The following is a 17,078-nucleotide window of genomic DNA, read 5'->3' as shown; positions in this document are numbered from 1 at the left end:
GACTCCGAGTCCGATTCCAACTCCTGGTCAGGCCTGCAAAAAGTTCACCACATAGCATGCCCCTCGTCGTTGTCGTGCTATCGTGTCGCACGTGCATTTGAGTTAAGAACGCAATTTTGTGCAGTGCAGTTTTTCGATTTCAATCCTGAGTTATTCAATAAAAACCGATGGAAAAACTCCGTGCATTGTTGTCACTCTTCATATGAAACAAACGCGAAACGCGTTTGACACACGGACATGCCCGACTACCGTAAACATTTGTATTTATAGGACTCCGGCACCCAAATTCAACCAGACTTCGGGACAACGCACAGAACCAAACAAAACGTGTTTGTTATTGTTTTCATTGCTTTATTCAAAAAGTCTGTTCAGTACCAGCTTGAGACTGCCAGCCTGCTGTGTCAGCCCAAACAATGATGATTGACTGAACTGACAGTGTATGGAGAAAGAGAGACGTGAGAAATCAGCAACATTGACTGAGTGTCTGTCAAATGACAGACTTTATGCAGCTTTTTTTTACACTATTCTGACTATTTATTATCAACAATTATTAAATGTTTCTCGATGTTGCAAAACATTTCAAGTTACCTTTATTCAGCGATTCCAAGTCAAACAGGAAGTATCCAAATCAAAAGTGCTCCAAATTGTCATGAGAGTTCTTTGGCCAAAATGATGAGACCCGTATTATTTGTTTGGCGACCTAGTGGTAACGCTTCCGCCTCGTAAGCGGAATATCAGGGTTCAAATACCGGCTCGGACCAACACAACAGGTGATCGTTTCTCTTCGGGATTCGTTTGCTTAGTGAAGGTAGTGCATTGTCACATATTGGACCTTATCAACGACACCGTAGGAAAGCGACCTATGGAATGTTAACATTAACCTTAACATGTTAACATTAGTTGAGTTACAAACTGCCACTGAATCCGCTTTGTAAATGCCGGCCCCGATACTCTTCAAGGGTGTTCCCCTCAGGAACTGGGAAAGATTTACTTATGATTTAAAAAAGAGGTAATTAGTTGGGCTTTTCAGGAAAAATATGTTGAGGTCCGAAAAACTAGCTGAATATTTGAAAAGGACATATGAAAGGTTCATTTTGCTAATTTGAAGGTCTCGGGATTAAAGAGCTCAGATCTGAACATATTTTTCCCTGATTCCTTGTAATATTTTACATAACATATCCAAAGATTTAATATCCACTATCACGATAATACATATGATTTAAAATAAAAACTGGGGTTTGGGACGCGCCGTGGGCTTAAACGGGAAAATGACGAAAATGGGTAAAAATATTTTCTTTTCACTAAAACTTTACAACTTTACAACTCTTTACACTAAAACTTTAAAATTTTGCATTTGCAGTGTAGAAGAAATGAAATTTCCGACAGCTTAAGATTTGTTTACACAGAAAAGAATCAATTTCCGAAATCGTGAATATTGTTCATGAATGTGAGAACCACGAAGGAACTTATTCATGAGTAAAGTGCATTTGCACTATAAACGTCAATATATTCTTTCGTGTTTCTCAAATTCATGATCAAAATTCATGATTTCGGGATGTACGACGATATTCTGATTCGGTGAAGATGAACAATCTCACATTGCTTCAGAACCACTCAACACTACGGTATATCTCCTAATGAAGTCCTCAAAAAAGCTGTGCGTGTTTATTTTTCGTCCCTCAAAGCTGAATTTTAATCAGCAACTTTTCCCCAAAAAACAACAACCGCGGTATGTTTTGCTGATTCCGTTCGACAAAACCATGACCGGTTCCGTTGTGTTCCGGGGGAACGGGGGAGCTCCAGTTGTATCGTTGTCGCGAAAAAGTACCGCGAACAAACAAAACGCCGCCGCCGTGACCGTGAAGACGGTGTACCTCCCCCCCAGTAATTGCCGAGCATGTTCGCCTTAATGCTGCGTGGAGTTTGGGGCCAACTTTTGGCAACCGCCCCCGTGGTGGCGGAAATTATTTGATTATTACGCGCCAACCGTGAGGTCCGTTCACATTAGTGGTTCCGCGTGACGCCTACGCCTCTTTAAGGGGAAGCCCCATTAACACAATTGCTGATTTTCCGCAGCGGCACCTCCGGGTGGCTCCTAGTGAGTGAGATTTGGTTAACAAATTCGCAATTTAGCACGGATCGCACGCTCGTTTACGCGGTTCACGTTTCGGTTCCGTGAAGTATGGCCTCGCGAGAACAAACGTGCTTGTTCCGTGCGTAGAACCGCGCAAATCTCATTAATTTTGATGGCAAACGTTCTAAACCAGACGGTGGATTAAGCTGAATTTGCTATTAAATCAACTCGCACAAAAATGTACATATACTCAGTTATTCCTGGTTCTAACCTTTGCCACGCCGAATAAAACTTTAAGCAAATACCCTTTTAATATACGGAAAACCCATAAAACTCAGAAAACCCTCTGAGCAAACAAAACCCCTTCAGAAATCTTCTAAGGCTCACTTTTTATGCGAAACCCGAAAAAATAAATACGTAAAAATTTCAAGCGCCTTTTTATGATTGATTTAGCCAGCCTAATTAATCATACAGGCGACGAACCCGAGCGGCCGGCGACGGCGGACGCGTATTTAGATTAGGACATGGTTATGCAAATCCGGGTTACCCTTTTGCAGTCCAAAACAAAAAGGAAACTCTTTGTCGGGGGGTTTGTTTTTTTTCGGGGGTGCGAAAGCGTTCCACGGATATCACCGGCAACGATATGGTTGTTGAACCTTTGCTCTTCATTAATATTTATCACTGGCTCGACTTGACTCGAGAGGGCTGGAAAAGTGCGTTTTTATGGTGGTCGCTACTAAAAGGCGTTCAGTACTGGGTTGGGATGAAGGGAGTTGGCTTGCTGCACCAACTCGGCAAGGACGGAATGCTTGGGGTTAGCCCACTTGTGCAAATCGATTAGATTAGAATCTTTGGGTCGTTGAGGCCGATTGAATGTGGTTTTGTTGAAGGTTTCTGAAGCCTCAGAGGTTCCAAAAAATATCTCAGAAATTTTTCTAGTTTGTAAAAATTTGGTTCCTCACCACCAGCAGCTGTCTATCCCTGCTTTAGGTAGCGTAACAGCCACCCTCGAAGCTCAAAACCAAACCACCCCGTTCGTTGAAACCCGCGCCTAATGATACTCATCAAACGGCCATTAGAATAAATTAAAACAATTCACCATGCCTTCCCCTTTAAAACGAGGCTCTCTTTACCATAGTCAGTCACCATAAGCCAAACGCCTGTGCTCATTCGATCCACTTTGATTTCAGATATCCCACAACGCCGACGGTCGCCGTTTTGGATCGGAATAGCGACGACCTGCAGCAGCAAGTACCCTCCCGAAGAAATGCCCCACACCGGTAAGTGGCAACGGCCATTAGAGAATCATCATAATTTTGCGCGGGTTAACTCGACTACTTCGTGATATCGGTATCAGGTTCAGGCCGGGGTCTTCCTTAGCTAACTGCTGCCGTGTGTAATCTCTGTTTAGCGCGATCGACTCCTAGCCAGATTGCAGGGTCCGGCGGCGATAAAGAACGCTTTTCTATGCCTTTTTAATACGATTTTAATATTGGTTTAGCCGGCAACGGTCCGGCCACGTTGGGCACCGTACCGTTTTATGTTCCCAGCAGGCACCTCCAGTAGACCGAGTTGTATAGACTAAAGTGTGGATGATGATTAGCCGCGGTGCACCACCGCGAGGGCAAGTCTCCGCGCGCGCGGTAGTGAAGGTACGGTAACAACATCTTGATCGTCCCGATCGGGCAATCCGACAATCGCTGATGATGGTCATCATAATTGAGTGGCTGCCGCAGCAGCCTCCGTTGGTGCAACCCGTGGCGAAGAATGCCTGTTCGTGGGACACCTCGGTGCTGACGATCGGAGGCGGTTTTTGCACATTTGGATTTTGCGATGCAAAAAAATTACAAAATAAAATATTCTTATAATTTTGTAGGCCAAAAGTTGCTAAAAATAATCTTCGAAAAACTTAAACTGAAACATATACCTGTAGAGATTCAATCTCAATCTTGTTCTTATTACATTTTAGAGTAAAACCTACTAGAGCAATTCTCTACCAAAACCGGAAATGGATTTTATTTGTATTTTTTGATTTGGCTCAAACTTTGTGGGGGCCTTTCCCTATGACCAAAGAAGCCATTTTGCATCATTAGTTTGTCCATATAAATTTCCATACAAATTTGGCAGCTGTTCATACAAAAACGGTACGTATATATTCGAAAATCTGTAACTTTTGAAGGAATTTTTTGATCAATTTAGTGTCTTCGGCAAAGTTGTAGGTATTGTTAAGGACTATTAAGAAAAAAATAGGTACACGGAAAAAAAAATTTCCCGATTTTTTTATTAACTTTTTTTTCACAAAAACTCAAATTCCCAAAATACGTATTTTTTGATTTTCGAGATTTTTTGATATGTTTTAGGGGACAAAAATCCGCAACTTTTGAGCTATAGAGAAACATGGTCAAAAAATCTGCCGCCGAGTTATGATTTTTTGAAAAACTGGTGATTTTTGGAAAAAATCGAAATTTCATACATAAAATTTTTTTGACCTCATTTTTTTATGCAAAATTGAATTTGCAATCGAAAAGCACTTTACAGATTTTTTGATAAAGGGCTCCGTTTTCAAGATATAGCCACCGAAAGTTTGATTTTAGCGAAATATTTGCAGTTTTTCAATTTTTAAAAATAGTGACCATGAGTGACCATTTCTAAAAATATTTTTTTTGAAAAGTTCAGAAAATTTGCTATAAAATTGTCTAAGAGACATTGAAGATTGGACCTCTGGTTGCTGAGATACAGCGGCTTAAAGAAAAAGAAACACGAAAATTGAAGTTTTCTAAGTCTCACCCAAACAGCCCACCATTTTCTAATGACGATATCTCAGCAATTAATGGTCCGATTTTCAATGTTAATGCATTAAAAATTCGTGAAATTTTCCGATCTTTTCGAAAAAAATATTTTGAAAAAAATTAAATCAAGACTAACATTTTAAAAGGGCCAAACTTTGAATATTATGCCCATTAAAAATGCTAGTATTGATTTATTTTTTTTCAAAACATTTTTTTCGAAAAGATCGGAAAATTTCACGAAGGTTTCATGTATTAACATTGAAAATCGGACCATTAATTGCTGAGATATCGTCATTAGAAAATGGTGGGCTGTTTGGGTGAGACTTAGAAAACTTCAATTTTCGTGTTTCTTTTTCTTTAAGCCGCTGTATCTCAGCAACCAGAGGTCCAATCTTCAATGTCTCTTAGACAATTTTATAGCAAATTTTCTGAACTTTTCAAAAAAAATATTTTTAGAAATGGTCACTCATGGTCACTATTTTTAAAAATCGAAAAACTGCAAATATTTCGCTAAAATCAAACTTTCGGTGGCTATATCTTGAAAACGGAGCCCTTTATCAAAAAATCTGTAAAGTACTTTTCAATTGCAAGTTCAATTTTGCATAAAAAAATGAGGTCAAAAAAATTTTATGTATAAAATTTCGATTTTTTCCAAAAATCACCAGTTTTTCAAAAAATCATAACTCGGCGGCAGATTTTTTGACCATGTTTCTCTATAGCTCAAAAGTTGCGGATTTTTGTCCCCTAAAACATATCAAAAAATCTCGAAAATCAAAAAATATGTATTTTGGGAATTTGAGTTTTTGTGAAAAAAAAGTTAATAAAAAAATCGGGAAATTTTTTTTTCCGTGTACCTATTTTTTTCTAAATAGTCCTTAACAATACCTACAACTTTGCCGAAGACACCAAATTGATCAAAAAATTCCTTCAAAAGTTACAGATTTTCGAATATTTACGTACCATTTTTGTATGAACAGCTGCCAAATTTGTATGGAAATTTATATGGACAAACTAATGATGCAAAATGGCTTCTTTGGTCATAGGGAAGGCCCCCACAAAGTTTGAGCCAAATCAAAAAATACAAAAAATAAAAATGGTCGAAATCGGCCGGTTTTGTAGAGAATTGCTCACTACTTTCCCACTATTCGCACGCTACGCCTTCACCGTTGGTGGTATCGCCGTTTAGGCAGTTATCAAGTGATTGGAAACGCACAACCGATTTTTCCTTTAGCCAGTAATGCATAGGGTAGCTAATAGCAAGAACCTATCATCACCCACCTCAACGGGCAACGGCAAATTGAATACCTCTCGCCGAGACCCCCTGGCAGAGGTCGCTTCTCTTCGCGCTTGAACCAGTCGTATTAAGGCGCAATTTCAATCAACCGTACTCAATTGAACTATAAATTACGATTAAATTGAAAAATAATACAATTTAAAGTTCGCACAGGCGCTCAATAAAATAATCGCTGGCTCAGGTGTTTGGCACAGTTTTGGCACCGTCGCTTCTTTGGAAACCGGTTCCTGTCCCCATGGGAATCAATGCTGGGTCACTCTCGCGTAATTGTGTTCTAATTGGTTCAGGCTTAACCCTGGATGAACCGAGCCTTGATTACAACTTCTCGGGAAGCAATCAAACCCGGATCGACCGCGGGGTCGAGTTTTATTCGCCCCCTGGGTCACTCGGTAGCGCCTTCCTGAAGACATCGGGTCATCCGAAACGGTCGGTGGTGCAATCACTGTGATTCAAAAGTTGGGCTTCTTGCTTTTGAGGGATTTTTGTGTTTTGTTTTAATTACAACTTGGGCAGTTTGTTTTTTAACGCTCTCTCGTCCCTCTCGTGCGCTTAGTCGCTAGTCGCTTGGGGAGTATTTTCCGTGAATCTGTTCGTTTCTATCTTAATTAGGAGAATAAAAACGGTTAAACACCTTGCGCAGCAGCGTTCAGTCATTCAGAGGATGGTTGCTGTTTGATGTTTTTTTTTTCTGTGCTGGAGTTTGTTACAAGATCAAGTGCTGAATGATGTTCTAGGTGGTGCGTCACAGTGATTTTTCATGGTGGGTTTAATCAACTGGAGTTTGAATTAATTTATTTTATGGAACAAAGTTCCAGTTGAAAAAAGTTGGTATGGGATATCGAATAATCAAATAATGAAAAATATGTGTTCTTTTATTTTTTCACTTTAAACATCAAGTTTGACTTCTACGACTAGATTTTAGCCAAATTTGAATGGTTGATTGCCTTTTGAACCAACAATTTTTTTCTCAATAGTTCATCACCGCTGTTTTGTCTGACATCTTGGGTTTAGAAATTATAAATCACTTTTGAGTAGTTTAAGGGCCAGGCTTAACCCTTTAAGGCCTGATGGGTCATATATGACCCAAAATTCCAAAACTAGCATATAATTTTCGTATGGTCAAAAGAATCATTTTCCCAACATTGAATAAAAAATATTTTTTTGAAAATTCAGACTTTGAATGTTGAAGGCTTAATAATCAAAAATAAGACAACAAGTCTAGACTGAATTGTGTTGCGACTTAAATGCTGATAATTTAAATTTAAATATAAAAAAATGTGAAAAAACCCAAAAAAACTTACCTAAAAATTATCAAAAACAGCAAATAGGCAAAGAATGTTTTAGTAGTGCGTCCATCCCGGGATTTCCCGGCACAAAATTACCAGGATGTTTTCCAAAACAAGGAATTGTCATATTTTGTCCCGGGAATTCCCGAAATTAAAAAAAAAACATATTTGGTCTTGACATTCAGATTTGGTTGTGGAAATAGATGCACAGTTCAATACATAGTAATTGATAAGCATTTAAAAGCATTAAAATTTATATTTGCAAATATCAGCATAAAATTTGCTTATTAGGGAAAATGGTTAAAATTACGTACGTATTTATGATTTTAAATTTGGAAAAATGAATCGAGTTAAGACATTTTGATAAAAAACATGAACAGAACACAAAAATAAATACACCAATTTCCAAATTTATTACTCAAAAGTCTGATGTAGTATTCAGAGTGTGGTCTCAAATTTCCGCAATTGGTAACTTAAGGATTATTTACAAAAAATATTTTATAGAAAACATGAAATTCTTAACTTACTCTTAACTTAAAATTTGTACATTGTTTGTTATCATTTTATTTGTTGCGATTTATTTTTTTCAGAAATTTTCAAAAACATTTTGAAGATTTTCTAGTCATGTCTCATACAAAAATTTATAAGAGAATTATATTTGTAAAAAACTAATTAAATTTGAATCACACTGCATTACAAATTGTGGTTCATTTAAAATCCAAAGCACAAAAAAAAAAAACAAAAAAAAACACGTTTAAATTGAAATCTGGAGCAACACGAGAAAAGGGCGGATAAGCATTTTGACAGCTGGAGCTGTTTTGCAAATTTCGAGTCAACAGGTAACTTTTTCACAAAACTCGAAATGTTAAACAATAGTTGGCCTTCTCCGCTACCTTTTAACACTGCGGGGTTTGCCAAATAGTTACTTGTTCGCTCGGAATTTGCAAAATAGTTCTGGTTGTCAAAATGCTTATGGGGTGATAAAATTATCACCATAAAATGGGATCTAAGGGGTCCTCCGAGCAAAAATTTACTACCAAAAAATTCACTAAAAGTAAAAGTGTCTATTCAATATGTTAAACTGCCTTACCCAAAGCGGTCTCAGTCTCAAATGGTAGTCCCAGATGTCCCCTACAAGCTGCAGGTCGATCCGAGTTGATATCTGGATGGAACACTTTTTTATTTCAGTTTGAAAATTATGCTATTTTTGCACTAAAATGCCAATAACTCCCTTTAGAATTAACCAATTGGGATGCTCTACCCTGCATTTTGTTGCATTTTTGAAGCCCTTCAAGATGCATGTTGAATTTTGAAATTAAATTGAATTTTGCCTAAGTTATAGCCTTTTAAAGATTTTTTACGTTTTTGAACCTTCAAACTTTGTGTCCCGTTTTGCCCCACTTCCCGTTGACCTAGAGTGCTCATATTTTGGCCAGATGCTAGTTTTATATGTACAAACAACCCCTGAAAATTTCTGGCAGATTGGTGAGGTCCAAACGACGTCCCATACAAAGGGGTATGCCCTGTTCGTGGACTCGCTCTTAAGGTGATGCCGTTGATCATTTTCGAAGAAAGTTGATCATCACTATAAAATATTCTGTATTAAATTCAATTTAACGAATGTCAGCACCAAAAGGAATCAGCATGTGCCGGTTGTTGCCTTCTTGAAGCCACTGAAAGAATTTTTGATCTAAATCAAATGTGTTTCAAAATTTATATAGTTTTGTGGCACAGTCATTGACGTCCTAGTTGGCAATCATTGATTAATGACGATTTCCATAACTTTACAAGGAATGGGATAATCGTTACCAAAAGGAATCAGCATGTGTGGGGCACTATTCTAAACAACTTGTTGAAGGATTTTTTTTTTCAAAATATGGAAAGCGACGCAAAATTTATAACTTTGAATGAAAAATCATGACAATGATGGAAGTCTTCACGTTAATAGTATTTTGCTAATTCTATGATTTAGGCTCGAAAAACATAGCAAATGTAATGAAAATATGATTTTTTTAGCGTTGTAAAATAGGCCTTAAGCCACCAATAAAAAATCAAACTAAGCAGGATTAAGGCATAAAAATTACTTTCAATTTATGATAAAGAAAATTTATAAGAAGAATAGTTTAGTTTTTTTTGTAAAAATAAAGTTGAAAATAACTTTATAACAACGGTAAAATGAAAAAAAAAAAACAGCAAAACATATTAGGACATTAGAGGCAGATATGCTACTACCAAAAATAACCAAAATATCTCATAATATCTCAATATCTCAGATTCATTAAAAAAATCTTATGCTTAAAAAATATGTTTAACTTACCCTTACTCTTACTGCGGTAAGACTATAATCCTGCTCGAAAAATGAACTTTGTATTACAACTTCGCAGACCCACCTCGACTCAGTATCGAAAACTGAACAAATGTATGTGTGTATATGTGTGTGTATGTATGTATGTGACCAACAGACTAGCTCAAGTTTCTCGGTACTGGCTGAATCGATTTATCTCAAACCGATTGCATTAGACTCGGTTTATGGTCCCATAGATTGAGTTTTATACATATTGAAGTTTCGATAAGTAGTTCAAAAGTTTTACTTTTCATATGTCCGGATGTTACATGTGGTTGTTTATTCATTTATTTCACGCAGCTTTAACCTTCCTGGTTATTCCCTGGCCACAGGATGTAAGTGGTCAGAAATCGACTCAAACACCATATTCATACACATACACCTTCCAAACGAAGATCTGGCATCCCTGTCTTAAGTTATGGCCACTTAAGTAATATTTATGTAATTTTTGTCCCACTTATCTATGAAAAAAAGGAAACCCTGCGGAACCAGTTCTGTGATTAATTTTTGGAATGTAATGAGGAAGGCAAATGTATTATTAACAGTTTGAAATGATTGAATACCTTCAGCATGAATTGAAATATTTTCCTTGAAGATAGAAACAAAGTAGTACCACCGTGGTGGACCTTGTTAGAATTGTATTTGGTTCTTGAGGGTGCTACCACCACATATGGCATGGTTTCCCAGTTAATTTTTAATGAATAATTTAAAAAGTTTTACTACCCTCCCGCGCACTACACACACTGCAGGTTCCTCCCCAACTGTGAATCCCCACGTTCAGATAGAGATTTAGAGCCAATTACGCTACGCTTACGTTTCGGAGGTTTCGAATTACCTGAGACCGACCGAGCGATCTTTTAATTTGGAGTCTTTTTTGTTGTTTTTTCAAGGGTAAGATTGAATCTTTACACCTTCGCTCGAAACGGTTCCCCGGGCTCGGATGATTGGGCTGCAGGGATGATTAAGGCAAGCATCTCCTCCTGACTTTGTACTGTGGTGTGATGATAATTTCACGAAACAGACCTAGTTCAACAACGGGGAAGGGGGAAAAGAGGGCAAGAAAAAGCTCACGATGAATTAATTCCAGACTTCAATCATGCTGCTGGACATAAACTGACAAAACCACACCAGCACCATATCATTTGATTGGCATTTTTTGCCTCTAATTGCGCCATAGCCCCGTCCAGCCAAGTCAGCAACCAAGTCAAAGCACACAGTGGTGCAGCCTGACAAGAAAAATCCGTGAAGGCGAATTCCTTCGAGTTGTTGAAACATACCATCATTCCACGCACGACGATGACCGATTCGGATTGCCCTGGCTGTGTTTGATGGCCGTTTGTGCACCCCAGTCTACATTCGTCATTTTCTCACCCATCGTCCGTGGCCCCGGGGAGGGTTTACTGGGAGGACATTGAGAGGACGATACTGATGGTTGTCGTGAACGTGGTGGCATTGCATAAATCCGTGCTGCCGCAGCCGAGTCCGCGAGCCCTAGCAGAGTCAATTAATTGTTCAGGGTGGAAAAACTGTTGGGAAATTCTATGGGAAATCGAATCATATATATTTTTTTATTTTTAAAATAAAATTCAAAATTTGTTGCAGTTTTCTTTTTTTTAATGCAATTATTGTGTTTAGAAAAAAAAATAATATAAATTTGCGTACTTTCAGTGAACTATTACTGCAAATCTCCCAAAGACCTAACCCGGCACTGCTCGCAAACTACATTGCTGACAACCGGCGGCAGTGGCCAACGGAACCGATCTGCTACAGGGCGCGGACCCCGCAAAAACCAAACTCTCCGCCGACGACCGAGTCGCGGTCCCAAGATTTATATCGGGTGCAGGAATGAATAATGTTCCGTTTATAGTTTTTCGCTTCCACGCGCATTTTATCACTGACTGACCGATGGCTGGCTGGCGCAATCCGCCGTTGAAATGTCCACGCACGCAGCTCGGAAAAACCGTCCAATTTAAAGTGATTTCTCATCACCTTCGCACGGCGGCTTCAGCGACGTCGTCGTCGCCCCAGCAGATCACAACACACCGGACCTGGCCAGACCATCCAAACATTTTGATTTGGTTTTTTTGCTCGCTGGCGCGCATAAAATTCTTGAAATTATTACAACTTGTACCGGGGTTGCAGAGAGGGCGATGCGGAGGCACCTGAGGAAAGTCGATGGGAGAAAAAAATTAGCTAATCTGTAAATATAATTTTTATTTATATTTTCGTTTCGTTTACGCGTACAACCGAGCGATCCGGAGGAGTATCAGTAGCACTATCGATTGGCAGGCCTGGAGGGGCTTGAACGAGCCAGCGAACAGCAGACGTTCAGGTCTAGCAAAAAGGTGACGAGTTCGGAGAGCATAAAGAAGGTGGATTGAGAATCGTGCTCATCGCTACTGATGTTGCTACTGGCCGGGCTGTTGGAGAGGGTGACGAGGAAACCAGTCAGTTAGGTGATGATACTGTTTTGTGTGATGGGATGAAGGAGGATAGGGTGGTCCTGAAAGTGTTGGTGCAACAACAAATAAGATTGGTGTAGCAGATCATGAAAGATAGAAGACGGTTTCATCGAGCATATCTAATCGTATCAAAATCTTTAAATTATTTTCAATATATCTCATAATCTTAGTGATGGTTGAGGTGGTGAAATTTTCTGGCATGCCAATCATGTCACATTGCACGCTTAAAATGTTTTAAATAAGTGCAATATGCGTTATTTTTAGGCCTATGCACATAAAAAAAATCGTAAAATTGATATTGCAAGTCATGGCTTCAACATTTGAAGGAAATTTGTGTTTTAAATTTAAAAAACTGTGGAAAATATTAACAATAACGTTCATAATATTAAAAAAAAAACTTCCTAAATAAGCATCCTAGACCACACCTCACATATACTTATCGACTAAGAATCAAAAACCAATCAAATTTTAGTCAGTGTGTGAATGGAAGTAGAAATATGTAAAATTTACTATCAATTTTCTCGAAAATGGTTCGACCGAGTTTTGAAAATGTATTATCGATTCTCGTGTATTCAAATCAATTTAGATTTCAAATATTTAAATATACGAATATAAAAACCAAATGTCTTCATTCTAAATACCGTATTTGAAGAAAAAAAAAATTTGACAAAATTCTAGTCCAAATCCCTACACCCACAATTCAGAGTCGAGAGATTCGTTCCCTCAAAATTTATTGATAGCTCAGTGGAACAATTGAAAGAATAATGCTAATTCGTTAAATGAAACAGTGAATCTGCAATAAGTGACATGCATTGAATTCTTACAAAACTTGAGTCCTCAAGCTGAGGTGGCCGAGGCTGTTAAGTCAACGAGTTAGTTTGTCAAAGATACCTCGTGTGATTCGATTCCCGAAGGTGACAGTTTTTTGTTTTGACGGATGGGCTTTTTTGAGGAAATGAACTCGAGGGAATAGTTCTCCCGGCAAGCTCAAGCTGTGTTCTATGTGTCCGTAAATGGTACCACTATTCCCTCGGCTCGAGGCCATCATTCTCTCGACGAGTGCTGCCAAGTTTTGGGTGTATAATAGGGTGCCCTGAAAAAATGACCCCCTGCTCCACAAGCGGATAACGGTTTTTTGGGTTATTTTAAGCCTCTGAGCAAATTTTGAGCGAGATTGGTTGAGCCTAAAGTTAGTGAAAAAAAAGTTTTTCATACAAAAATTACTTTTTTAAATCACTGATAATTTTTCAGGGTCGAGTTTTACAGCTTTGGTAGGTTTTACAATGTTGTAGAGCATTAAATTTCAGACCAAACTGTAAGAAAATTGAGTTTTCCATACAATTTTTCGATTTTTCCCCTGCAAACTTCACTTCAGTATCAATGGGTAAATGTTGACCAATATTGTTCATAACTGGCCCAGAGTCCTAAAATAGCCCAATATTCAGCTTGTGGACATTGGAGTTTCATAGAAATTTATAATGTTATATGATCTATAAAAATATTTGCAACGGCCTATACTAGCATTTTAATGTATGCTAATGTATTTTTTCCGCATATACTAAATTAATCATATTCACAGGGTTGCCTGGTCAAAATTAAAAAAAATCTGACCAAAAAACGCGAAAAAATCTGGAAAAATCAGGCAAATGAAAATCTTACAATTATTATCAGGGAAATGGAGGGAGGATATGAATTTGTTCAAAAGTTTGTAGAATTCAGATGTTTCAATGAATTTCGGCCTCAAAATGTTTGAATTTTCATTTTTAATAAAATTAATATTTAAAAAATCTTCTGTTTCTGATTACAATCTTTCATTTCAATCAAAAAGTTTTTTTAAAACTTGTAGAAAATAAAAAAAAACAAAATCGGTCAAAATCTGGCTGGGATAATAATAAATCTGGCATTCCCAGATTTATCTGGCAACCATGCATATTCACTACAAATAGTTATAAATCCAGACAGACATCGGACTCGAATGACTCTTGAGTTAAGCGGTCCTTAAAATAAAAAATCCAGACTATTTTTTAGAAAAGCCCTAAAAGCTATTGTGTTTCATATGGTCGTATGGACCTTTTCAAATAAAACTCTAAAAATGTTTATATTTAGTTTAATGACACAACTCGACGATTTTGTACTTGATGTTAGTAAACGCTTCAGTTTCGTCAAGGTATGTTAGATTTGAGCTCTCTGAACACGCTCTAATCGACAAAATTTAATTTTAGCGAAAGAAAAATGTTGTAAATTTCGCTTACAATAGATTTGATTTCGTGTTGAAAAGCCAGGCGCATCCATGGTTACAATCATTAGAAGAGAAATTCAATGACGCTTCGTTTCTCAGAATGATTTATTAGAATTCATAGTTTTATATTCTCCTTAACCGAGAGCGAATGATCCATAGGGTTAAAGTTCCCCTAATAAAATTAACAACAACATTCTCCTTAACTGAGACGTTTACTGACATCAAATTCAAAAATGTCGAGTTCTGTGACGTAGACAGAAACTCTCAAATATTCCTTGACCTGATCAATAGGAAACCAAGAAGTTATCGTACCCAGACATATTTTTTTCAAAAATTTTGTTTCAAATGTCAAGTAAGAAAACAATTTTTAAAAGCAACTCTTCACCATATTTGAGTGTTATGCTTTAATTCAACAATGTAAATCCTTTTATTTGCAAAACTTTCCTTCCACGATGCCATCAAACGCACCTTTGAATTCATCCGCAATAAAGACTCCGTTTTTCCTCATCCAAGGAGAAAACTTTTGCTCGTTCGACAAACAAAAACGGATCCAAGAAATTGCAACACTTTACCGACCAACCAAACACACAACACATTGCGGGCTTATCTCGTCCGCATCGCGTGTGATACCTTCTCCAAAGGTTGCCGTTCTTCGCTTAACCATGCCGAAAAATGCTTCCCAACTCGGATGCAACAAAAAAAGAACGTCGAGGACCAAATCGTCCTAATTGAATAATAATCGCAGAACCGTTACCGCGGGCACACATTTGGAACTGTTTGGGAACGGGAGCAAAAAGTTTGCCCAGATTTCACCAAGTACTTTAGATTCGGTGATTTTCGCGGAGAGTTATGGACTCGGGTTGAGACGCGTCAGCAAAAAGGTGAAGAAAGCAAAAGCAGACGTGAAAAATTTACGCCAGTTAAACTTTTTGTTGAACCTGCGCGAAAAAGAGTGAATTCTTTGTACAGAATCTTTAAATTTTAAAATGAACTTTTGTGTTTCAAACGTTAAAGTTTGCTCAAATATTTTGCAATTGATTTTTATTGCTTAATTTATTCAGCCTTAATATCAAGAATGCTTTTTTGCAAACCACCTGGCCAGCAAAGCGATGGCGTGTGTACATGATTAATTTGGGGCCCATCAGGCCAAGTGCTGATTAAATTATCAGTGGCAACTTTACGAGACTTACATGAGCGATGCGTGCGTTAAGATAACTCTGTAATAAGTAGCAAACGGGGCGGCGGCTCGGTAAAGACGATAATTATCTTCCCCACGGGTCTATAATTATCTCTTATTACATAGTCACGTGCCAACAAATTGTGGCCCCCACGAAGGCCCGGGAAACGTCCTGCCAAGACTTTCCCCTGCGCCGCGCACTGGAGTGTGTCTCAGAATTTTCCTCCGTTCCGTTTTGAGACTCCGACGGTTTTTTCCTTTCTGCAAGACAGCAGCGTTTTGAGGCAGAATCTTCATTGAAGAGTGCGATGTTCAATGTGAGTTTGCGCAGCAATGAGTGCGTTCGTTGGGCGTGTGATAATTTGAAAAGCCATTATGTCAGCAGCTGGATGTTGGTGAATCTTGCCGAGGAACCAGACCACAGGGGAGTGGTAAAAGTTGAGCAAACATGCGCTTCAACCGCAATTTCGCTGGCCGACGATGACGACGACGGAATGGCCCCGGAGGCGCACATTGGCGGGCGAGATTCTTCTCGTGTTCTAATTACAGCGTCCTTGTCGTCGACATGCGCGCTGAAAGGCTTCCGAGAGGGGGAAAATGCTGAAAAGCGGATGACAGAAAGGAAGCCACCCTGGAATAAAAATGTACGGGGAAGGGATATTGATTTGGACAGTTGGTCAGAGGCAGGTGGTCAAATTTAAATATAGATATATTCTTTTTTTTCGTTTTTTCAAAAAAAAAAATATAAAAATTTGAATTACAAGCCATGGTCTCAACATTTAAATGAAAAAAAGTGTTTTAAAGTGTTTTTACACCTGCCCAGTTGTTTCACAATCATTAGTGTTCAAAATATAAAAGTATTAAAGACATTGTTTTTTCGCCGAAAATAAAACTTTTTGCGGTGCTGTACATTAAATTTTCACAAAAAATGGAAATATTTTTGATCAATCCCAGACATGCTAAATATGATTTTTCATGCAGGAAAACGCATTTCTAATTGTTTTCAGTTGGTTAAAATTCTATTGCCTTTGAAATTTTGAAGTTTTTTGAAAAAAAAAATTTGTTTGCTCCCGAACCGATTTTGAAGGGGGGGGGGGGGGGGGGGGGGGGGTGGGTGTACACATTTTTGGCCCAGTTTATATTCGATTGGTTTATTTTTTTTCCCTTGTTCCGGAGGTAATTTTGAGCAAGTTTCGTTTTTAGTGTTTTTAATCAGTATTTATTTTGTTTTTGTTTGTTTGTATATGTTCAAATTTGGCGTATTATATATCTGTTTTTTTATGTTTTGCAGGTATTTTTTCAATGTTTTTTTTTGTTTTGATTAACATTTTCCACTAATGATAACAATAGAATTTAAATTTGACAACAATGCGTAGAGGCATAGTCTGCAGTTGGGGTCTTGACAGAAAAGCT

General features: G+C 38.1%; 1 protein-coding gene across 2 annotated transcripts in view; it reads left to right on the top strand.

Annotated features, from left to right (window-relative positions):
* LOC120426261 (paired box pox-neuro protein) overlaps positions 1-17,078 on the top strand; it is a 166,901-nt gene that overhangs the window by 66,673 nt on the left and 83,150 nt on the right. The window lies entirely within an intron of this gene.

Source organism: Culex pipiens, chromosome 2 (assembly GCF_016801865.2).
Source record: "Culex pipiens pallens isolate TS chromosome 2, TS_CPP_V2, whole genome shotgun sequence".
NCBI classification, from domain to species: Eukaryota; Metazoa; Arthropoda; class Insecta; order Diptera; family Culicidae; genus Culex; species Culex pipiens.
Note: the sequence above shows the minus strand (reverse complement) of the source record. Positions and strands in the feature narration are given on the sequence as shown.